We start from the raw sequence: 25,525 nt of genomic DNA on the forward strand, positions 1-25,525 counted from the left end.
ATCCTTGGTTTGGCACCTATGTCTATAATAGACACAGGCAGCCTGTAAATGGTTCATCTCCTAGGCCCATGCTTGTAAATGTTTAATTTCCAAGCCCCTGCTTACACTTATCAAGAGTACCAGAACTCGTCAGAGATTTTGGATGCATGGTTAGTCTTAAAAAGGCCCTTGTGGCTGTTAGCCTAGTAAACACCTATGAACCTATAAAAATACTGCAAAGAAGGTATGCATTCACGTTGTTTTATTTATTTTATTCATTTCTTAATTAAGTGATCTCACCAGTAGACCATTCTCAGCCAAGATCTGAGCTGAAAGAAGTATCAGTACAATAAACTGTGATAAATACAAATGATAAGATAGCTTGGTAATAACTTGAATGCTCAAAAGACTTAGGCCAGAGATTTTGCTCAAATAAATTTATTGCAAAGGCACATGTACCTGTGTCTTTGCAATAAATTTATTCAAATAAAATATCTGGCTTCAGTTCCTCATATATTAAAGTTTCTTTTTCTTGTGGATGGTGTTGAGTTATAATTGGTCCTTAACTTTGTAATAAGTCATGAATAATACTTAAATTGATTGGACACAGTAGCAAAAGAAAAACAGTTGCAACCTGTGTACCTGCAGAGCTTACTTAACATATATTTATTCTTCATTGTAAGCACGTTTATTTCTTTAAAGAAAGACTGTTCAGATATTTTTGATTACAATATCCTGGCTTTTTATTTACTCAACTTTCTAGGAAGTATGCCCGGAAAGATTTGTATTTGAACAGGATTCAGTAAGAGATTTAGTGAATTATACAGTTAATGTTGATGTTTAGCTGATCTGGGTTTATCTTTGCAGAAATATAAAAGGAGGGAGGGAACCACATGCAAGACAGCATTGGAATGTGTTTCATTTTACAACCTAAATTTCCTGTTGTTAAACATCCTGCTAGTTTGAACTATGAACACTTGGTTTATTTCCAAGACATCCTCATGCATAGCTTTTATGTTTATTATGTGGGAGCTATTAATTGTTGCTGAACCTACATTACAGAGATTGGAAGCTGAGTTGTATGAGCTTTAACACTGCTTACATAGAAATGGAATTCTGCTGGTAGCCATTGGGGCTGACTATTGCTAATGCAACTAGCTACTAATGTTGTGACTGTCTTCCCCAGAAGCAGAGAAGGGCTACGTGCTCACTGTATCTGTTGTGTATCACACCCAGGTGTATTACTTTTAGGTATTTTGGAATGCAGTAACTATCACAGGCTCTATAAATGGTGCTGAAGATGCCACTTATCTTTCCTTAAGTAGTGATGCTTGTTGGCCTCTTTGTCTGCTAGAGAAGGTGATCTGGATTTACCTTGGATTATTTTTTGAAGACTAACGCATTTGGTGCATTTACTGGAAGGATATTTACATTCAATATAGAACTTCTGATATTAAAACTCAATTAATTTATTATTACATTCAACACAAAAAGGTCTGAGGGTGCCACAGAATAGGTTTTATACTGTACATTTTTTGTAAATGCTCTACAGAAAACCCACTAGTTTAGTGGTCAAGTAAGACTCTTGTACGTATAGTACACAAGCACTATTCTTGTCTCAGGCCTTCAGTACAAGAAAGGGGCTGTAGTGCCCTTGCTTCAGGAATTGTTACTGCAATAATCCTCTTCCACTAATCATCTGGTGTACAGAGATTCTGTGTCATTGTGCTTAAACAGTATAATGTTAACTTTGTCTGGTATCAGTTTGTAATTCCAGTGTGGAATAAAATGATTTAGCTAAAAATCAACATCCCAACATGTACAGATAATCCCCAGTGCACATTAGTGAAGCCAGCTATAAACATAACTTTGTATGCATGTGTGTGTACAATCCTTTGCACGACAATACACATGGAGTATGCTGCTAATACTCTTATTATATAGCTCCAAAATAAAAATGGTGGGGGATTAAGGGGTTCATCATTATCCTTGGCCACAGGTTGGTGTAGCTCAGGAAGAACCTCATGGAGACTGACCCCAAAAGATTAAGCCCTCTGGAAAGTCTTTCACAGACCAGTTTACCAATCATCAAAGAATGTTCCAACATTTCTTGAAGGAGGATACTATTCAAGTGCATTTATTATGTTTTACTTTTTATTCTTACCTCATTCTCAGTTTATTCTAAAGTTTTTAGCTTTGATGATTTTATTTTACCTTTTTTTTCAAACAGACATCAAGTTTCTGCAGCATTCATTTGTAGATCTTCAATATTAATAATTGCTGTACTGAGCAACCACATATGCAGAATAACATTGCCTTTTACTAGCATGCAGGGGTACAATAGAAGACATCCTCCAGCTCATAGTGGTCCAGTCTGCTGTGTTGGTTTGCTCTCATGAATAACTTTATGGAAGGTCACAGGGATAAGTTTAGCAAAGATCAAATAAAGTCTGTCAGCTTAGCTGATGCAATTAAAAGGAAAGAAGATGACCACTCGGGTATTTCAGCTTAGAAATGCTGAAGAATGTCATACAGTGGAGGATATAATAAGATACAGAATCACAGTGTTTGCAAGACATATCCTGAAGTCAGCAGCAAATAAAGTGAACTAGTTATGGACCATTTCCAGATGCAAGACAAGAGGAAACTGGGAATATATGTTTTGGGAGTGTAACGAGTTGACAGATTTAAAAAAATTACCCCAGAGTACTCTGTCAGAAATATTAGGTGAGTAAATGGCCGTCACTATGGAATGATTCTTTTGAGTTCAGACACAGCATTTGAATTGCTTAGACATAGTTAGGCCTTGTTAACTTTAATTCTCTTGGCTGCCAAGAAAGCAGTTAATACAAAGTGGAAATCAAAGTGTAAATCAACTGTATTTGAACTGCTGAATATAGTAAAAGAGATAAAAGAACTGGAAGATGGGTCTTTAGAAAAGGAAAGGAGCAAATGACATAGAAATAAATTGAAACTGTGGGAACAATACATGCAGAGTAATGTTCAGAAGGAGGAGTGAGGTTTAAGGGAAGGCAGGAATTCAGTAATTTATGCAGACTCTAAATCCAACTTCAGACCAGTGACAAGTGGAGTACCACAGGATTCAGTCCTAGGTCCTCTCCTGTTTGGTATCTACTTCTCTGAAGCACAGGCTAACACAGCAGGTCTTTGACTAACAAAGTTTGCAGATGACAGCAAACTAGAAGCCATAATCAAATCTCCTAACAATGTGGACATCCTACAAAAGGGCCTCACCGAGACAGATGCCTGGTGTCAAAGCTATGGCCTCAAGCTCAATGCCAAAAAGTGCATTGTCATCCTTTTTGGTAAAAACTCTGTACCCATGAGCTACCACATAGGTGGTAGTCTACTTAACACCGAAAGTGTGATAAGAGATTTTGGGACACAGGTGGACAGTAGTCTCTCCTTTGATAATCACATCGCCACAGTAGTCAGGAAATCCTTCTACGTGGCACACCTCGTCACAAAAGTTTTCTCATCCAGGAAAAAAGAGGTCATTGTTCCCCTCTACTCATCACTCATTAGACCGATTATAGAGTACAATGTCCCTTTTGGTATGTACCTCACAAAACATCTACAAAAACTGGAAAGGCCACAGAAATACCTCACAAAGAGGATTACCGGACTCAAACAGATGCCCTACGCAGACCGTCTCAAAAAACTCCAGCTTTACTCTGTCGCATATCGCCTACTCAGAGGCGATCTCTGCCTAACATACAAACCTATGTCAAACCCAGAGCTGTTGGACATGCTCCACATAAAGAAATCCCAATCCCTCCGGGCTACATGCTCTAGGGACCTAAACCTTGTCACCACAATAAACAGAATATGCTGGAGGGATAAATTCCTGTCTCAGAGACTTCCCATACTCTGGAACAAACTACCTATCTATAGCAAACAAAGCTCATTAGCACTCTTCAAAAAAATCTTGATGATTGGATGGGAGATAGGAAATTCACCCCAGGGATCACTTCTGTGGCTCTGCTTGACAGGGGCACAGGAAAATAATTTTCTTGGGTGGCAAAAGCCAGGGTACCATTTGTATAGGCTTATATAGGCCCTAGGGCCAATAGCCTAGTACCTACCTATGAACCTATGAACCTATGTTGGCCTGATGATAGTTGCAAAGAAAGAAAGAAAACATATTTTATGTATAATGTATGTAAATGGAAAAATATTAATATGATTTGTTTTCCTTTACATTAATGTATATGTGCCTATGTCTTAAGTGATAATTTAATAAAGGTATTTAAAAAAAGTATCAGAGAGAGAGAGAGAGAGAGAGGGGGGGGGGGGGGCATTTGTAGACACTTGACCACTAAGCTTTTAACCCTGCAAAGTTTTCAGAGGATATTTGACACTTCCATCCTTTTGTCCATTAATTATGCTTCAACACATATATTTTTCATACATTAAAAGTATTCAGTGTATCATATTCACTCTTCTACTGAAAGAAATATGCAAATGGAGAGGATGCTTTGTAGCTCAGACATACCTTTCTACGCTGACAGAAACAAAAACAGCTTAGATAGTGGGTAAGATATGGACTTGGCTAATTCTGTATTAGTGCAAGAAAATAATGACTGTAGTAGAGGCTAAGGTATCCTGATACCTGGATTCATGGTGTGCAGAAAAAAGAGAAAAAGCAAAAGAAACTGCAGATTGTGTTTGGCATGGGATTAGTTGTTGACTCTGGGTGCAACAGCTGACTATGTTCTAACATACTGGATACATTATTAAGGTACAAAACCAAAGAAACTTGTAACACACAATAAAACAATAAAATATATACTATACTGGACTGAAAGTAGTGCCAAGACACACTCTACACAAACTCCTGTATAACCAAAATGAAAGTTTTATTGGTGCTTCCTAGTTTCTTGGCCAATATGCCTTCAATGTGTCCAATATAGTATATACTTTACATTTTTAATGTATGCAGACTAGACCAAAATGTCTCTTGTTCAGTTGTGACCTTCTTACAAAGTAAAAGAACATTGCTTACCATATTTGTACATACTATAGATACAATATATATGACAGAGTACAATGCATATATACATTATTCTTAAATGTGTCACACAGCAATTAAGTGCCAGTGGTGTTAAAGGGTGACTGAGGTTCCTACTGTTTCTTGTGAAATCCATCTTAACATCTGTGACGTCCCAGCACTGGCCCAGTAATCAAGGAATCTCAATCCTCACCAGTGGCAACAGTAGGGAATGTACACAGTGGGAGGATGACAAGTACACACACAGTGAAGTGCAATTTCCCTTAAGAGCACACATAGACAACAGTCAGTCTGCGGCCGGTTTCTCTCTCTTTCTCCAGATCAATAAGCCTCCTCAGTGGCACAGCTATAGGGTTGAGATCTCAGCTGAGTGGCCAAACCAAGATGTCCAGCACCCTCTCTGTCCAACCAGTGCTTCGTGTCCCTACCAAGTATCTGACACAGACACTTTGAGGTTTGATTTATACACACGCACATACCTGCAAAAGGCTGACACAGGTTTACTAGCTATGCTCCTTTCTGCCCAGACTATAAGGTAGTTTTCTGCACCCCTAGCCACTACTTATCCACTACTTTAAGGCCCTTAACAAAGGGTGGCCAATCCTACTGTGTAATGTCACTATTAATCCAAATGGTAGTTTGATCAAGAGCAAGGCTATTATGAGTGGCCTGCACAGTGTCACCAAATAGACATGCAAGAACTCTAAGAGCTTAAATGTGTCTCACAAATATCAGCCACAAAGATAGGTTTAACTATATTTAATAAGAAATAATAAAAGAACAAGACAATACTTAGTAAATCATCGCAGTAACTTCAGAGTTCAAAAATCACAGGAAATATTTAAAACAGCATTGCAGGACAGACTCAAATAAACACAGAAACATCTAAACTAATCTTTATTATATTCCTTACTGATTCTAAAAGAAATTACTGTACCCAAGTTAACTTACTTACAGAGCCAGGCAAGAGAGATGTGATGAGTGTGTTTTCCCAGCTGATGCTGCCAGGTTAAAGGCAAAATACAAAATGCACAGTCTCTCTCTCTCTCTCTCTCTCTCAGATAGTTCTAAAATTAATATTTCAAATATTGCTGCTGGGATACTTGCAGCATGACATCACTTCTTATCATCTGACTTCAGTTCTCAGGCTCAAACACAACCATTGAGGTAGCATTTAGCATCTACCTGTAAAAATACATAAACAAATGCTTTTCCTCTGATGTTTGCAAATCATGGAAGTCTTAAAACAATAAAACACTTCTACATCTTAGGCCTAGTAATTATCTCTCTTTCAAGGCAACACAGAAAGTCCCCTAGTGTAGACACCCTGTCTCCTGTTGACTGAAACTGAAAGATAACATCCTTTTGTTTTTGGCCCATCTATAAAGTAGCTTAACCTCAACCATTCTTTTGAAGTTTTGCAAGTTAATCTTCCTTGTTTCAGTCTCCCCTGTTAAAAAAAAAAAAAAATATATATATATATATATATATATATATATATATATATATATATATATAAACTGTTAACAATGGTGCATAAAAATATATCTTCAGCACACGTCTGTAAAACTATACAGCATGACATACAGTTCTAATACATTTCTAACACAGGTATATGAATCATGTTGATATTCACAAATGACACACAACCACTTTCAAAATTCCAGATAGCTGGGCTGGCAGTATCTCCCTTTGTTGCATTTTTATATGAATCATATTAATACTCAAAAATGACATATAATTATTTACAAAATTCCAGATAGCTAGGCTGACAATATTTCCTTTTGTGACAACATCCATAAATTCTTAAAATATCATCTTCAACTTCAGAGAGCAATTGATTCTTTTTTACTCAAATAATTGTATTAATTTTTTCCAAAGATAATAATAATAAACTTTTACATTTCAAGCAAGAATAAATTATAATAAACTATTTACAAAATGTACAAATGGCCTCAAACCAATTATGAAAAAAGGAAACACAATCTGATATAAACAAACAAAGTTAAACATTGTTAGAGGCGATTGTCTTACTTGCTCTCCAATCAAGTAGGTGAAACTGTGTTTGATTTAAGTGTCTCAGTAAGGGAGAAAACTTTCTCCCAAGGATTATTAATCATTTTCTTAGGGAAGATTCTCATTTCCTTGACTCCTATTTCTAACAATGTTGCATCTTTCAATAGGGTTAGAAAATCATCAAGAGTCAGAATGGAGGAGGAGTTCCATTTTCTTGTGCTACTAAGAGCAATTGATTCTTACTGCACTTTTTAAAGCCAAGAAAAGAATACATAAATGCAAGTAAAATGCATTTAATTCACAGTCAAGGGAAGTTACAAGCTGTAATGATTATCTTCCTTGGAGCTTCAGGAATTTGAGATTTTCAGCACTGCACTTGGTCACATTTATATATTCCTAGAGAATTGTGTTAGAACTGCAAAAATAGACTTGAAAATCACTGATTGTATTTTTCCTGAATTTTTTTTCCAGACCGAATTGAAAATTTGTCATACGCAGTTTGAACTTCCCAGTTAAAATAAATACATTTCTACTAGACAGCAATTGAAAATACCTTTTATTTTCAGTCTGCATGATTTCCCCAGAATCTTATGTTTCCAAACTTGAAAACAAATGAACTTTACATTATTATCCCTCCTGGAAATTTGGAAGATTTAGAAAACAGGGTCAGGAGAAAATAAAATGGCAGTCATGTCTGAAAAGGGGAGGTAAAGATATTGCCAAAACTGATATGTATCATTATGGTTATGTGGAGAGGAGACAAAGTTGTTGTCAAAATAGATAGATATGGATCGATGTGCTCTTGCTTTTCTTAAATAATGTGGTATTTCTTATGCTTCATATTCAGAGCACAGGCATTTTGTATACTACTTGTTCTCAAGTGGACACATTACTGAGTTCTGTTCCTTGGCTACTGAGATAATTTTCACATGTTACTGAAGTTTTGCAGTTTTCTGAAAGGGAAGAAACCTTTTAGTTTTATAGGTTCATAGGTTTGTTCTAGGCAAGAAGCCCAGGTGACCATATACAGCCTAGCCATACAAGCCAAAGAGTTTATTAGGTGGATCTGTCACCACCACAAGGCCGTACTGCTTACCTAGGAGTTTGTGGATACTAAGCCTTACTAAGACTGTTGTTTTATTCAGGCAGTTTTCTTGGGTTTCATTCTAACAGTAGTATTAAATCTCAATTCAGCTTACACAATATACACATATGAGGTTCATTCAGCTTACGCCTCCACAGTGATATAAGCAGCTGTGACAACTAGTTTAAACATATAGCTTGAATTACTTATATTTATTTGCTTAGGTTAGTTATTGTCAATCTGTTTCTGATAGTTGTTATTCTCCTTAAAGTCCCTCATTCAAAGCCGCACTCTCTCCTTATTTCTCAACCTCCCATCCCTGGTCTCATCATCATCCCTTTCCAGTTTGACTTGTAATCTTATGAAAATAAGCCTTAACTGTGATGTTCTAAAATATCCGTTCAAGTCACGTAATCCTAAACCACTTTGTTTAAGGGAGAATCAACTTATCCCACTTAACTCTTGCTCTCTTCCCCACCCAAATAAACTCCTTCAACTTTTTATTAATTATGGTCCACAATTTCTTTGGTTGAAAAAATTGTACCTAACCTGTATAGTGTATAAAATTATAGGGACTAGAAACATTTTCATTTGTATCTTATTATCTATATCCATACTATACAATGACTGTTGATTAGTATTGCAAAACGTGCATGCTGATTGGCCAGCCCAACCAGCATGCCCATTGTAAATCCGACCTACACTAATGAAAAAAGGTCCAGTCGCCCGGACATTTTCCATTACTATAAGTCTTGATTTTTTTTTGTTTCTGTTAGGTAGAAATGGAGAACGGAAGATCTTCGTTGCTGTAATCTTGCTATGTTGTATGTTTAACATAGCGAGATATCTTAAAAAAAAGCAACAGAGATCTTCCTTTCTCCATTGCTTTTTTTAAAGATATCTCACTATATTAAACTCATTTAACATAGAGAGATAGCTTTAAAAAAGGGAACAGAGATTTTCCTTTCACCGTTGCTTTCTTTAAAGATATCTTGCTATATTAAACTCATTTAACATAGCGAGACAGCTTTAAAAAAGCAATGGAGATCTTCCTTTCTCAGTTGCTTCCTCAACACAGCTCTGATGTACTGCGTAAGCATACACATGCACAGTACATCAGAAAAAGTCCCAGGATAGCAGAAAACCATGGAAGGGCACCATGCAGGTATTATACAAAGGCATTATTTAAGAAAAGTAAGTTTTTTTTTTAAATAATGTCATTGTATAATAGCAATAACCCACGTTTGGGTGTGGGTAATGCTAGATTTACCCACGGTTGTCTTTGTTTGGCCATTCAGGCTTCGCCCTTGTGACCAAACCACACCAACCATGGGTAAATCTAGCATTACCCACATCCAGACGTGTGTTATTGATTAAATCACTCAGGCTGTTTGCCTAGAAAGAACCTATCAGCTTTCAGCTTCTTGTACTGTCTTTTGTTTAGACTTTTCCCACATATACATAGCTGCCATATGGAATCCTTTTTAATCTATACACCTGCCTACTTCATGTTACGTCTTATGTGCTCATAAGTATCGGTATTGCTCAACCAATTTATGTGTGGGTACGTAGATTGCTGCTACAGCCTTTGTTTTATCCTCATTTATTTTATATCCTGAACAGACATGAAACTTATATCAAAATGTTCCATAACACTGCATTATCATTGTCTTGATTTATTAAGAACAAAATAATACAATCTGTGAATAAAGTTAAGTTTTCTTGATTACCATACCAGTTATATCCTTGAATTTGAGAGTCCTTTATTATTTTTGCTAATGGCTTGAAATGTAAAGCAAACAACTAAGGAGAAAGAGAACACCCCTACTTAGTTCCTCTGTTCAAACACAGCTTGTCAAAGAGGAACCCTCCCACCTTAATTATTGCCTTGGACCCTTGATATATCCATGTAATTAACTCTATTATTCTATCAGGGAAAGCAAATACTGCCATTGGTCTACTCATAACATCCCAGCTAACTCTATTGGGTGCTTTGTCTCATGAAGACCACCAAAAATAGTGGTGTTTTCTTACACTGTGCTTCTCTCTGGATCATCATTGTTCTATTAATATTGTCAAATGTTTGCCTCATCTCCACAAATCCCCACATTGATCCATATCTATCTATTTTGACAACAACTTTGTCTCCTCTCCACATAACCACAATGATACATATCAGTTTTGGCAGTACCTTTACCTCCCCTTCACAAAACCACATTGATCCAGATCTATTAATGTTGACAACACATTTGCCATTTTCTATGCTAGCGCACATGTAACCACAGTACAATCATGGCTGAAATGGGTTGATATGAAGCTGGGTCTGAAGGGTCTTTACACTATTTGGGTAATACAGCCACCTCAGCTTTCTTCCAAAATACTGGTACTTTTCCACTTTTAAAAATATTGTTAAACAAAATGTTCTGGATCTTTATTATTTTCTTCCCTCCCAACTTCCAGTTTCCATAGGAATACCATCTATTACTGAAAGCTTCCCTGTTGGTTGATTATATATTACCATTTTAACTTATCTCTTCCTATCTTAGCTATTACATTTTGAACGTAATCTGCCTCTAACCTTGTCAGAATTAAGTCTTATATAAATATTTCCATTTGTGCTTTTTCTTGGTTTCCACATTCCTCTGCTTTATGTAAATTTTCATAATGTTTCAAAAATATCTCTAATAGCTTTATAGAATCTCTGGTTATTTTTCTTGTTATAGGCTCCCTAAGTTTTCCAACAGTCCATTCTACTTTTGGTTGCTTTAGTTATTGTTCTAAAAGTTTTTCTGCTGTGGAGTTATCAAAAATAGTTGCTTGATAGCAATGTTTTCGAGCTCATGTACATTATCCAAATACTCCCTTGTTTTCCCTTTGGCACTTTGCAGTTGTTCCTCTTCTTGTTCTATGAGATTTCCCTTATTCTTCAATATAACATTTGTCAACACCTTTAAATAATTCCTGTTACTTTTTCCTCTATATCTCTCTATTATTCCTACCATGTTTTAAAACTCCATTTTAATTTTTCCCACTTGCTAGCTATCCACTCTAAAGACGTTTCTGTCTTCTCTAATACTGCTTGAATCATTTCTACTACCCATTCTTTAAATTCATTTCTCTTTAACAGATAAATGGGAAAGTGCCAGCATCTCATTTTTATGTCATTATTTTGCATCTTTATCTTGGCTTTAATTGTTGCAGTATCTGAAATAACTATTGGATGTGTGTCAAAGCTTTAAGTTAAATACACATGCTGCTCTGAAATATAATTTCTATCCTTTCTAGCCCAGTTTTTGTACCATTGGGAATAATCTGAGTTCCTACTACTGAATTCACATCTTCTATACCAAACATTCTAACATATTTCTTCAGAAATCTACTATCTTTTGTTATAGGTTCCCTTCTAGGTTCCCTTGCTATATCCTCACTATTGCAAATCAGGTTCCAATTTCAACTCATAAATACCATTCTCTCCTGAAAGCTGATTTTTTTTTCTCCCAAAATTCTCTTAGCTCCACGGTAGCAGTTTTAGGACGAATACAAATACATACCAGTATAATCCTCCTACCTTGGCAGTAACTCCATACCACATATCTGCCTTTTTCAAATTTTCATGACTATGTTTCAATAAAATCACTCAAACCAAAAAACTAAATAGATTTTCAGAACTTTAAACAAGCACACAAAACTACATACATTTTCGAAAAACAAATTGTTTACCCTTCCAGATAGGGGCAGTCATTACCCAATCTAAAATTAAGGTTACCCATACTAAAGAACATGCTACTGCCTGTGTTCTCACTTACACTAATTACTGTCTGTTCTTTTCTCATCTCTATTTGCCTACCAGATGTGATAAAAAAAAATGTCCATTCTTTCAGAAAACATTAACCTTTAGCCTAAGAAAAATGTGCACTGGCTATCTTACTTAATTAAAAAAAAAAAAAAAAAACTAAATTGTGTATTGTCATATTAAATCATTAAAGCAAGGCTGCTGGAAAGGCAACTACTTGTATATCTTATACACTTTCCACAGTTTCAAACTTCATTTATTTTTCACTGAACTGATTTCCAATGTACTTTTAAATGTTAATTACACTGTATCTTAGACACCTCATTTAGCAGACAGTGTTCATATTTCTCATGATTAATTCCATATACCTCCAGACTTGCCCCCAAAGTAAAACCAGCCAGTAAAGAAAAAGCATCTAGTAACTTTGCAGATGCACTAAATAATCTTTGTAAATGCAGTTCAGAATACACTGATCAGCCCTCTCATGAATAACTGCTTGCACCCATAGCTTTTTCAAATAAAAAAATAGCTAACAACTTTGTAACTACAACTAAAAACTGCCATTTTACATGCATTGCATAATGTTACCTTATTTTCAAGCCTATTTGCATAAAACTTGTTTATAGTTTAAACCAAGGACATTATTCTAGATATCCACATCTATAAAAACAGGAAAATTATTATATTAGTTCTACATATAAAGTGATCAAAATATTTTACATTTGCTACCCCAGTAGCCAAATATCACAATATTATGTTAACCTTAACTTGCTTCTGTCAAGCCTTTCTTACTTTGTTACAGTGTAAAGCCTGAATATCTTACAACTAAGGTAAATTTTTTCCTAGTTTTAATATCTTTAACATATACAATAGTCACTAAGACCCCCCCCCCCACACACACACACATACACACGTTTAAAATACCCCTGGCTGCATACAATACAAGACAGCTATTAAATGTAGTATGCAGTTCACATTACAACATCTTTATACAGATATTAACAAGAAAAAAAAAACGTTTCACTTACCATCACTTCTTCACTCCCTTCAGTGCCCTTCTAAATATTAATGGCAAAGTAAAATATATGCTTTATTGTTCACTCACCAGTTTAACTAAATTCCAGTCCTTCTTCTTATAGAACCACATTTCACATGTCTATTCCTATATCCGGTAGGGAGTGATGCTTTATAGTTCCCCATGTTCACTAATTCCACAATATTGCTGGCTTTACCATTAATCTCTGTCTCCCACACAAGTGTCTGGCTCAAGTCCAAGATAAGGTACTCCTGGTTCGTCTAATCAGCTCCTGTGTGTCTTTTTTCTGTTATTCAAGAATTTTCTTTTGGAACGATGGAAGAGGTTCCACTGGCAAAGTCTCTGTATATGTTTTATTGTCAATAGAATTGAGATGCGGAGTCCTCTTCTGCTTGCTGGCTAAGCTTTTTTTTAATGTTCTCCTTAGCCAGTTCTGTAGCCAAACTGTATTTGATCCTCCAGGAAAATATTCTGAAGAAAGCTACATTCAGAAGGTTGAATCTCACACTTACCTCTCAATATTCCCTGATTGCTATGATAAACTTGCTTGTATTCTGATTGGTTTACATTGAATAATCATTTTCCACAGTCTGTTGTCCCCAATTTTCAATATTTATTTATTTATTTCCAGTTTGATAACCGGGGAGGTCCACTGGGCCCAGAGAGCCCATTTTCAGTGGAGGCCCGGGGAGTAAAGCTCCGTATTACATACAATTAAAACAAGCATAGAGTTTTACATATATGCAATTATACATACAATTATAAATGTTTTAGAAAACAAATGTAAAATTATATATAGAGTTGTAGCAAATTGAAAAGGTGCACAAAGAGAGGAAGAAAAGGGGACACAATTAACAGCGAGTAGGGATAGAGAGCTATGTACAATATTTACATGGTAACCATTCGTTAAATTCAGAGCAAGGCAGTTGTAGAAAAAACAGCATGTACATGAAGAAGTACATGTATAAGCGACATTAGGAGGAGTTAGGTAGGAAGAATGCAATTACATTTCCAATTTTGGGAGAGGTGGGAGTGGAGCTGGGATTTGAAGAGTTCAAAGCTTGTAGTGATTCTTAGCAGGGGTGGGAGGGAGTTCCATTTTTTGGCTAATGACTAGGATTGGAAAAACTGGCCAGGGGGACGTTTTGGTTTATATACAGAAAGTAGATTTTGTTGGGCAGATCTAAGGGGTCTGTGCAGAGTGTAGAATGGTAAGATATTAGTAAGAGCAGGGCATGCAGTAGGTTTAAAAATTATTTTGTGGGCTGTAGTAAGTTGAAGGTAGACAAGGTGGTTAGGAAACTCTAGCCACTTTAGCATGTGGAAAGAGGTGCAATGATGGGAGGAGTGTTTATATTTAGTAGCGAATTTAGCAATTTTGTTGTAGCAGATTTCTAGTTTTGAGGAGATGGTAGTAGAAAGATTGGTTAGAAGTGGAGCACCGTACAATAGTGATGGTAGTAACTAGGTAGAGGCTAGAGCTTGCCTTGTAGATGGAGAGAGAAAGTGAGCGTATATGTATAACATACCTAGCTTCTGATGTTTTTTTATATTAAGTTGGACATGTGTATTGAATTTCAGGTGTTCATCAATAGTGACCCCAAAAAGTTTAGCAAAGGGGACAACTTCTATAGTGGAGCTGGGCATGGCTGATGATATTGAAGGATTGCTTGTCAAGTGTGAGGGTTTTAGAGGGAGAGAAAAGAAGAATTTTGGATTTATTTGTATTAAGTGAGAGATGGTTCTGAAGCATCCAGTGCTCAGTAGCTGTAAAGGCCAATTGGGTTATTTGCCTGGAGCTCAGGGAGACTAGGAGCAGAGCAGACTAAAGTGGAGCCATCTGCATATTGCACTATTTTAGTGTTAGGAATGGCAGTGTGAAAATCATTGATAAATACATTAAAGAGCATTGGTCCTAGTATGGACCCCTGAGGAACCCCGGTTGGGGTAGGTAGGAAGGTTGAGGTACCAGTTTGCCATTTCACAGCCTGGGATCTGTTAGAGAGATAACTGTAGAACCAGGTAAGGCAGTTTTGAGAGAGATTGAGGTTAGAGAGGTGATTCAGAAGGTGGGTATGGGAGATGGTGTCAAATGCCTTGGATAGATCTAGGACAACGGTGGAAACAATTTCTCCAGAGTCACGAGCATGGTTTATTATGTCTAAAAAAGAGAGGAGAGCAGTTACTGTACAATTTTGTTAGGAGCAACACCTTCTGCTTGTATGATTTCAGCTTAAATAAAGATCTTAGCTACTTTCTCATGGCAAGATTTGAAGTATATACATTATGTGCCCTCTCAATTAACAAGCCCTGCTAAGGAATACTAGTCCAGTTACTTATTTATACTTACATAAAAGTAATGCAGTCTTTTCCTCCCAGTTTTCTGGTACAGCAGAACATTAGGTTTCTCTGTGTGCTCTTCTAAGTACTATTTTTGTAACTGCTGTTCTTGAGAAGCCTCATACTCTGTCAGCCTTTTTTTTCTTTTCAGCCTTTGATTTTTTGAGGTTTACATCATGAAAGTGGATACAGATATTAAAATATGGAAAAACTGTTTTACATACTGTTACTTCTCTCTATTCAGTTTATTTCAATAGCTATTTAAAGCTTCTATTTTTCCAGCCTTTTGTTATTTGACTTACATATTCCTTGAGTGTTTTACATATTTTAAATACCTCTTAGTTCATTTGATTTAGTTTTACTCTAAATTACTAGACGCCTTATCCTATTCCAAAACTGAAACTTGAACTGTTTTTTGCTGACAATTGCAAGATTCTTCTGACCAGACTTTTTCTCTTCTCCTTTTCTGGATTATTGTATCATGTCCAGGCAATGTAATTAGGAGACAGTAACTGAATTCCACCCAAATTTGTCAGCCTCTACTTTCCCTTATTTTAAATTTTCAGACCGAGAAATCTCTAATCAACCTGATGAGCGCTATGCAGCTATCTTGGAAGTCCTACTATAAGGGTCTTATTAATCTTTAAATGCTAATGAGCCAACTGCAGGAAGGTGAATGTTATGTGATGAATTTTCTTTCTAGAATGTTCCTTCTATGTAAAGACTCATGGACTATAACCTCAGTCTGTGTCTCATTTACTCATCATTTAGATACCACAGTGTATCAGACATGATCGAATATTTGTAATACTGAAAAGTGTATTTACAGAAGTGAATAACATATATTTGCTTTCTAGAGTTAATGTGTTTGGAAGTACAGAACTATAATTTATAGTGAAAAAATGCACCTGCAACCACCACAAAGTCTTTCACTTCAAGTAAGTATAGTTGAAACCTGGAAGATTTGGATCCAAAAATCTGATCTATTCTTCTTCTTTGAAAAGCCTGAGCTGGTATTGTGTGTGGCATTTCTGTTTGTTTCTGGGAAAGAAGTATTAAACACATTTAACTTTTCTATTTTTATTGAAAAAGAGAAAATATAACTGGGAGCATTTAGAGAGAAGTTCAGGTTTTGTTGTGAATATAGAAAAACATTCTTTTTAACCTTTACAAGGGTGAAAAGTCCTACAAAGACTTTAGAAATATGTTACTGAGCTGAGGAACAAAGCCAATGATTGTGAGTTTGTTGATTTACATGACTCACTAACAACACACAGAATAATTATTCTGTGTGTTGTTAATGAGACTGGAAAAACTCCCTTATCAGCCTCAACAAAAAGTTGAGATCCCTCATCAAATCCTCTAAAGCTAGCAATGAAAACAGAATTGCAGCAGATAGTAAAGACAACCACAAGGCGTTCTATAGTTATGTAAAGAATCTCCATGACAATACCCAGATTTGCTCTGAGCTACTGCACAATGGTACCTCCTATACTAAGCCAACAGATATTGCCAATATACTGGCCGACAGATTCAGTGCCAACTTTGCCCCTTCCTCCCAAAGGACCAATCATAATACCAGTAGATTTCCAGGAACCCAGTATTACTGCTGCAAATGTTAAAACAGTGCTGTCCAAGGCCAAGAATGCAGTTTCTATGGGACCTGACAATATCCCTGACTGTGTTCTACATGAACTACAGAGTGAATTGGCACCTCACCTGTGTGCCCTGTACAATCACAGCCTCACCTCAAGCTTTGTCCCTACCGAATGGTGCACTGCTACAGTCATCCCTCTCCACAAAGGAGGAACGACTACAGACCCTGGGAACTATCACCCCATTAGCCTGACAAGTCTGATATGCAAAGCTATGGAATGCATCATCATGGACCTAATAAACAAGGATATAGAGAATCGCCAAACCCTGGATCCCAAACAGTTTGGTTTTGTGAAGGGTAGATCATGCCTGCTCAACTTGGTTGACATCTTTGAGTCAGTCACCAGAGCTGTGGATGAAGGCAAGGTGGTTCATACAGCCTACCTTGATCTGGCCAAGGTCTTTGATAGCATTCCCCACTCAGGAACCATAGAAAAACTCACTAAGCTAGGCATCAACCATGTTATCACTAGGTGGGTTGCAAACTAGCTTACAGATAGAACCCACAGTGTGAAAGTAGCTGATTCCAAGTCAGACTGCCAACCAGTCCTGAGTGGAGTCCCACAGGGATCGGTCCTGGGTCCTCTCCTGTTTGGTATCTACTTCTCAGAAGTCCAGGCCAACATGAAGGGACTATGGCTGACAAAGTTCACAGACGATTGCAAGTTGGGAGACATTATTAACTACCCAAGTGACGTTGACATCCTATAGAAAGGCCTCACTGAGACCAATGACTGGTGTCAGAACCATGGCCTTAAGCTCAATGCCAAAAATGTGTCATCATCCCCTTTAGGAAAAACCCAGTTCCCATGAATTTCCACATCGATGGTAGTCCACTGAACACAGAAGGAGTTATAAGAGATCTGGAAACACAGGTTGACAGCAACCTCTCTTTTAACTACCACACTGCCACTCTGGTCAGAAAGTCCTTCTATGTGGTACATCTCATTACTAAGGGTTTTGCATCCAGGAAGAAAGAGGTCATTGTCTCCCTCTACTCTTCCCTCATTAGGCCAATCATTGAGTACAATGCCCCATTTGGCATGTACCTCACTAGACATCTGCAACAACTGCAGAGGCTGCAAAAGTACCTCACAAAGAGGATCCTAGGCCTTAAACACTTGTCCTATATGGACAGACTTAAAAAAGTCCAACTATTCTCTGTCTCATATCGACTACTTAGAGGTGATCTCTACTTGACTTACAAAGTCATATCTGACCCAGCTCTGTTAGGAATGCTACATCTAAAGAAATACCAATCCCTCTGTGACAGAAAGGAACAGGTTGAAATGAATTTATGTATATTTGTTCTTTAAATGTGAAATAATGTTCTGCATTTTAGCTAACTGTAGAGTGCACTCAGTTTGAACTCAGTTACCTGACTTGGAAAAATATATAGCTTGGCATTCATTGTTAAATGGAAGCAGAAGCAAAATATGTTAACTATGCAGCTTTGTGACATTTATTATCCACCAGCAGATCTTGATGAACTCTTGTATGCAGCTGTGTCTCATCAAATAGGATGTGCGAGATAAACCAAGGCCAAAGGAGTTGTTCTTCAGAAAGGAACATGTGATATATAGGAGAATACCCAATTCCCTATAGGTCCTTTCTGACTCAGTTACACAGCAATCCTTTACACTATTCTAGCATGCTGAAGGGTCAGTTGCTGGTGTCCTCTCCTGTTCAGCTGGTGAATCTGGGAATCTTGAGGCAATGTTACAATTGCCTCATGTACACAGACAACCCTCTCCTCCCAACAAATACAAATATATGTGAGAGATGCAACTATATAGCCAAACTGGAGGCTGAGCTCTCTCAACTCAGTACTGGCAAAACCAGTCAGGAGGAGAAGGTAACCACGCACACCACAAACCCAGTCTCGCGTAGACCTATCACAACTGCAAACCAAACACATAAACACACAAAAACATACTCGGAGGCTCTGATTAAAAATCTACCAAAACAACAGAGGCCTCCAAAGCAGACACCCAAGCGACCACTACCTCAAGACATAGCACATGCAACACATAGTTCACAAAGTCAGTGTGCTAAACAGTCACAGCCCTTAAGGCCAAACAACATGCCAGATACACTTGTAATAGGTGACTCCATAGTCAGACACACTGACGTCCCACTCACCAGACTGAACAAAGAAAGGGTTACAGTAAGCTGCCTGTTGGGCGCTAGAAAATGCCACATAACACAAGCACTCAGGTCACTCCAAAGCAAGTACAAATATGACTCAGTCATTGTCCATGCCAGTGTGAATGACCTGAGATGTACCTCCCTGGACTACATGAAAAGAGACACAGAGGAGCTCTCTGATTATGTAGCCCAGTCCTGTATGACCCTGACCCTGAGCAGCATCTTACCCTCACGAAGAATGATGCCACAGTACAAAGACAAAATGATCAGCTTTAACAATTGGCTTAATTACTGGTAAACCACCAACGACCAGCAAAAAACGATAGTGAACACGCAGTAATGAAGAAATAATGATTATTTATTTATAATTCCTTCAAATCCAGACCGGTTTCGGCTATTCAGCCTTTATCAATGAATACAATAAACTTTATTGTAGTCATTGATAAAGGCTGAATAGCCAAAACTGGTCTGGATTTGAAGGAATTATAAATAAATAATCATTATTTCTTCATTGCTGCATGTTCACTATCGTTTTTTGCTGGTCGTTGGTGGTTTACATTGTTGGCTTGACCCTGCATGCCATCCTTGTGGAGCGTATGGTTGTTTGCTTAATTACTGGTGTCATTCTAAGGGGATCCAATGTCTGTCTGCTTGGGATGACATGCTTGACAAGCCAAGCTGCTTCGCAAGGGATGGCTTGCACCTGTCACACCTGGGCTTCCGGATATTGGCCAAGGCTCTTGCCACCCCCATAGTGCCTTTTTTAGGCAAGGCTCAAAAGACAAACCCACCTCCCTAGAAAACACAAGTGAAAAAAAACTAAGGATAATGCTGCTCAATGCCAAAAGTCTAAACCTCAAGATGCATAGTCTCGAAGCCCTCCTCAGTATGGAGAACATTGATGTCTGTGCAGTGACTGAAACCTGGTTCAAGGCTCCTGAGAGCACCCCAGCACTACCAGGTTTTACCTCATATCATGCTTTCTGGCCCCAAAACTTGGACCGAACCACAAAAGGAGGGGGAGTATCCATATTCATCAAAGATACCCACACCTCCAGGTTAGTGGCAACGCACGAAGCATCGGAGACCATCCAGGTGCAACTAACCATAGGCAAAACTGCCCTACAGTTTGTAGCATGCTACAGACCACTCTCTCAAACTCAGGAACCCCACTCAGCCTTCCTGAAGACACTGGAGAGTATGAATGTCTCTCCAAATACCATCATATTGGGAGACTTCAACTACCCAAACATAGACTGGGAACATTACTCAAGCCCCAACACCCTAGCCCAAAGGTTCCTAGAATTCATAAACTCAAATGCGATGGAACAACTAGTCACCATTCCCACAAGAGCAGATAATATACTAGACCTGATCATCACAAACATGGGGACAAAATGCTCCACACCAGAAGTATACCCTTCATTGGTGAGATCAGACCATAAATTAATCTCACTGGAAATCCACATCCCACCCCCACCCCCTGCACAAAAGACCACAGTGAAGAACTTCTCAAAAGCCAGCTTCACACTTCTTAAGACTGAAGTGGTATCCTTCAAGGCCTCTGGGCCAGTGGAAACCACAACCCACACTGCTGAATCCTTTATAAATGCCTTCTACGGGCACCTTCAAGAATGCATGGATCATGCAATCCCTAATAAAACCAAGACCCATTCCCCCAAAGGCAGGCGCCCTGTCTGGTGGACCCCAGCCATTAACAAACTTTACAACAGGAGGAGGAAGCTACTACATGACAGAGCAAAATCCCTAAAAGGGAAGGCATCTCTGATCAGTACTAGCAAAAAACTACAATCACTCATAAAATCATCCAAGGCCAACTTTGAGAGAAAAATCGCAAAAGACACAAAATACAATCACAAGGCCTTCTTTAGCTATGTTAGAAACCTGGGTGGAAACTCCCAGATATGCTCAGATTTATTCCAAAATGGCACAAAATACACTGAACCCACAGACATTGCCAACATTCTGGCAGACAAGTTCAGTGCAAATTTCTCCGTCCCCTCCCCCAAAAGGAGAAATATCTATCCCAGCAGAGTGTAGCCTCCCTAGCATCTCAGATGCCCAGGTGAGAGCCGCCCTCTCCAAAGCTAAAAACACAGCATCAATGGGACTGGACGGTGTCCCAGGCTGTGTGCTACATGAACTCCAAGAGGAACTAAACCCGCACATAAGGCTGTTGTTTAATCTTAGCCTTACTACAGGATACATACCCAAAGAGTGGTGTACAGCAACAGTGGTCCCACTCCACAAAGGCGGTGCTTCTACGGACCCTGGAAATTACTGCCCCATAAGCTTGACGAGCCTGGTCTGCAAAGCTATGGAAAGGATCAATATGGAAATCATAAACAAAGACATTGGGGACCTACAGACATTGGATCCTACCCAATTTGGCTTTGTCAAGGGCAGATCCTGCCTTTTGAACTTGGTCGACTTTTTTGAAACAGTCACTAAGGCTATTGATGAGGGTAAGGCAGTTCACACAGCCTACCTTGACCTTGCAAAAGCCTTTGACACAATACCCCACTCGGGCATCATAGACAAACTCACCAGCTTAAATGTAAACCCATATGTCACAAGATGGGTTGCAAACTGGCTCAAGGACAGAACCCACAAGGTCAGAATTGCCAGAGCCATGTCAGACTCTAAGCCAGTCACAAGCGGTGTCCCACAGGGCTCAGTCCTGGGACCAATCTTGTTCGGCATTTATTTTTCCGAGGTGCAAGCAAACATAGGAGGATTGTGGCTGACAAAGTTTGCAGATGACTGCAAACTGGGCGCCATAATTGATACTCCAGTGGACACAAGCATCCTTCAGAGAGGCCTCATAGAAATGGATAATTGGTGCCAGAGCCATGGCCTTAAACTGAACGCCAAAAAATGTATAGTCATACCCTTTGGGAAAAACAAGGTACCCACAAATTACCACATAGGTGGTAATCCATTAAGTACAGAAGAGGTAATCAGGGACCTAGGGACCCAAGTTGACAGTAACCTCTCATTTGACACTCACATTGCCAAAGTGGTTAGGAAGACCTTCTATATTGCCCACCTTATCATGAAGGGATTCACATCTAGATCAAGAGAGGTCATTGTGCCCCTGTACTCTTCTCTTATCAGGCCCATGATTGAGTACAATGCCCCATTTGGGATGTATTTTACCCGACACCTGCAGCAGTTGGAAATACCCCAAAAGTTCCTCACCAAGAGGATAAAGGGTCTCAAACATATGTCATATGCTGCCCGGCTGAAGAAATTCCAGCTCTATTCAGTCGCATACCGCCTACTCAGAGGTGATCTATGCCTGACGTACAAGGCCATGTCCAATCCGGAATTAATGGACAAGCTCCACCTCAGAAAATCCAAATCCATCAGAGCCACGAGATCAAGAGATTTGAACCTCAACACAGAAATAAATAGGACGTGCTGGAGGGACAGATTCATAACCCAGAGGCTCCCTACACTCTGGAACAGAATCCCAGTCCATGTTAGGCAGAGCCCCTCACTAACTCTCTTCAAGAGAAATCTTGACGAGTGGATGGGAGATCGTAGGTTTACCCCAGGGGTCATCTCTGTGTCACTACTAGACAGAGACACAGTAAACTAAACCCTAAATGGGCATAGTATTCTCATCCTAAGGGGTGGTGAAAACCACACACACTCTGGCTAGGCTTATAAATGCCCTAGGGCAGATAGCCTAGTACAAACCTATGAACCTATGAACCAGCTTCAAAGAAAAGACATGTTATTCTGACAATTCACTAAACTGCTGATGCAGGCAGAAAAGACACTGTAAAGATTGGGACTTTTTCCTTTGTATCAGGTCTTTTGATTCTTCTGTGCTGTAGCTGAAGTTACATTTGGTGTGTAAAACATTCATTGTTATGCTAGGTGTAAACCTTGTGTGCAGTAAATGAGTGTCAAAACAGCAGAACTGTCTCAATGTCTTCATTGAGTAAAGGTACAGACTACCGAAAAAGTGTAGTTTAGCAGTGTTTAACACCTCAACACCACACGCTTCAGAGACCTCAACCTCATAGGTTCATAACCCAGAGACTGCCTATGCTATGGAACAGACTTCCCATAAATGTCAAACAGAGCACCTCACTGGCCCTCTTCAAGAGAAATCTTGATGAGTAGATGGAAAATAGAAAATTCACCCTGGGGATCACTCCAGTGGCTCTACTTGACAAAGGCACTGAAAACTAAGGTCGGGTGGCACAATGCCAGAGTAATCCTATGGGCTACGCTTGTAAAGCCTCCAAGGCCATTAGCCTAGTACACACCCATGAACCTATGATGTTCAAACAGCTGCAAACCTTTAATGGAAATACCAAGTAGCGATGATGAGCAAGCTTAACAAAGACCAAAACCAAAAAGATTTGCCTTCCCTAGAAATCCAACAGAAGACTTGTATCTCCTGAGTCGAAAACGTACGCATTGTTGTGGCGTTATTTTGTGCTTGGGACTACATCAGCTGTTACTATTTTCTACTCACTTTGAATAAAGGAGTATTTTTTCAACATTTCGGCTTTACCCTTCATTTGGATTTCCAGGGCAGGCAAATCTTTAATGGAAATAGACGTCATCTCATGAAAAGCTGCAGGAGTCTCTGCAGATCAAGAGGCAGACATCCGCTCATGAAAAGCAGTGGATGTCTGCAGATTAAGAGAGATTAGTAGTGCACCCTTTAAAGAATTAACATCAGAAAAGGATGTGCATAAGGTGAAACATGAGTCAAATAAAAAAAACAATGATGAGACATAAAATAAGAATGACTAACAAAAGTAATGGACAAGTAAAGAAGGAATCATGAGGATGTAGTGTAATAGAAAATGGAGATGAGAAAAATGGGAGTGTGTAGTTATAATGTCTGCCAATGTAATGTGAACAAAAGCCTACTATACTGAAGTACTTTAGTAGCAAAGAGGTGAGGTGCCAGTTTTGTCAAACACAAACTGTAATATTATGAAACAACTCAGTTTTTCTAGTTGATGGCATCCTTTTTGTTGTGAAACTGTAACATTGGCTTAATTAAATAATGGGGTTGAGTGCAAGATTGCATAACCTGACTTCATAAAATGCCAGTTCATTTTTTTCCTCTGCTTTTGGGATGACATGGTTTGGTTTATTGGTTACTTTGGTACTTCAAATCATCTGTTTTCCAAGCTATAATTGTTTTACTTTTTCTTTCTTTCTTTTATTTTATGTAGGTTTGATTGTTTGGAAATTGTTCATAGGTTCATTGGTTCATAGGTATGTACTAGGCTAATGGCCCTGGGGCCTTTACAAGTCTAGTCATAGGATTACCCTGACATTTTGCCACCCAACCTTATTTCCCAATGCCTCTATTGGGTAGAGCCACTGGAGTTATCCCCGGGGTGAATTTTCTATTTCCCATCCACTCATCAAAATTTCTGTTGAAGAGCATCAGCGAGGTGCTCTGCTTGACATGTCTATTCCATAGCATGGGCAGTCTCTGGGTTATGAACCTGTCCCTCCAGTACGTTCTGTTGATTGTGGTAATGAGGTTGGGGTCTCTGGAGGGTGTGGTGTGGAGGTCTTGGGATTTCTTTAGATGTAGCATTTCTAACAGAGCTGCGTCAGACATGGCTTTGTAAGTCAAGCAGAGATTGTCTCTTGGTAGGTGATATGAGACAGAGAATAGTTGGAGTTTTTTGAGTTTGTCCATCCAGGCAAGTGTTTAAGTCCTAGAATCCTCTTTGTGAGGTACTTTTGCAGCCTCTCCAGTTGTTGCAGGTGTCTAGTGAGGTACATGCCAAATGGGGCATTCTACTTGATGATTGACCTAATGAGGGAAGAGTAGGGGGATGTGGTGATCAAAACAGAGGTTGCTGTCAACCTGTGTTCCCAGATCTCTTATAAACCTTCTGTGTTCAATGTGGTAATTCATGGGAACTGGGCTTTTCCCAAAGGGGATAATGACACACCTTTTAGCATTGAGCTTAAGGCCATGGTTCTGACACCAGTCGTTAGCCTCAATGAGGCCATTCTGTAGGATGTCAGCATCACTTGGGGAGTTAATAATAGCTCCCAACTTGCAATTGTCTGCAAACTTTGTCAGCCAGAGTCCCTTTGCATTGGCCTGGACTTCAGAGAAGTAGATACCAAACAGGAGTGGACCCAGGACCGAACCTTGTGGGACTCCACTCATGACTAGTCGGTAGTCTGACTTGGAGTCAGCTACTTTCACACTGTGGGTTCTATCTGTGAGCCAGTTTGAAACCCACCTAGTGGTATAGGGGTTGATCCTTAGTGTGGCGAGTTTTTCTATGATTCCTGAGTGAGGAATGGTATCAAAGGCCTTGGCCAGGTGACTGACTCAAAGAAGTCGACCATGTTGAGCAGGCATGATCTACCCTTCACAAAACAAAACTGTTTGGGATCCATTGTTTGGAGATT

Source organism: Protopterus annectens, chromosome 13.part0 (assembly GCF_019279795.1).
Source record: "Protopterus annectens isolate FY-2018-M chromosome 13.part0, PAN1.0, whole genome shotgun sequence".
Classification (NCBI taxonomy): domain Eukaryota; kingdom Metazoa; phylum Chordata; order Ceratodontiformes; family Protopteridae; genus Protopterus; species Protopterus annectens.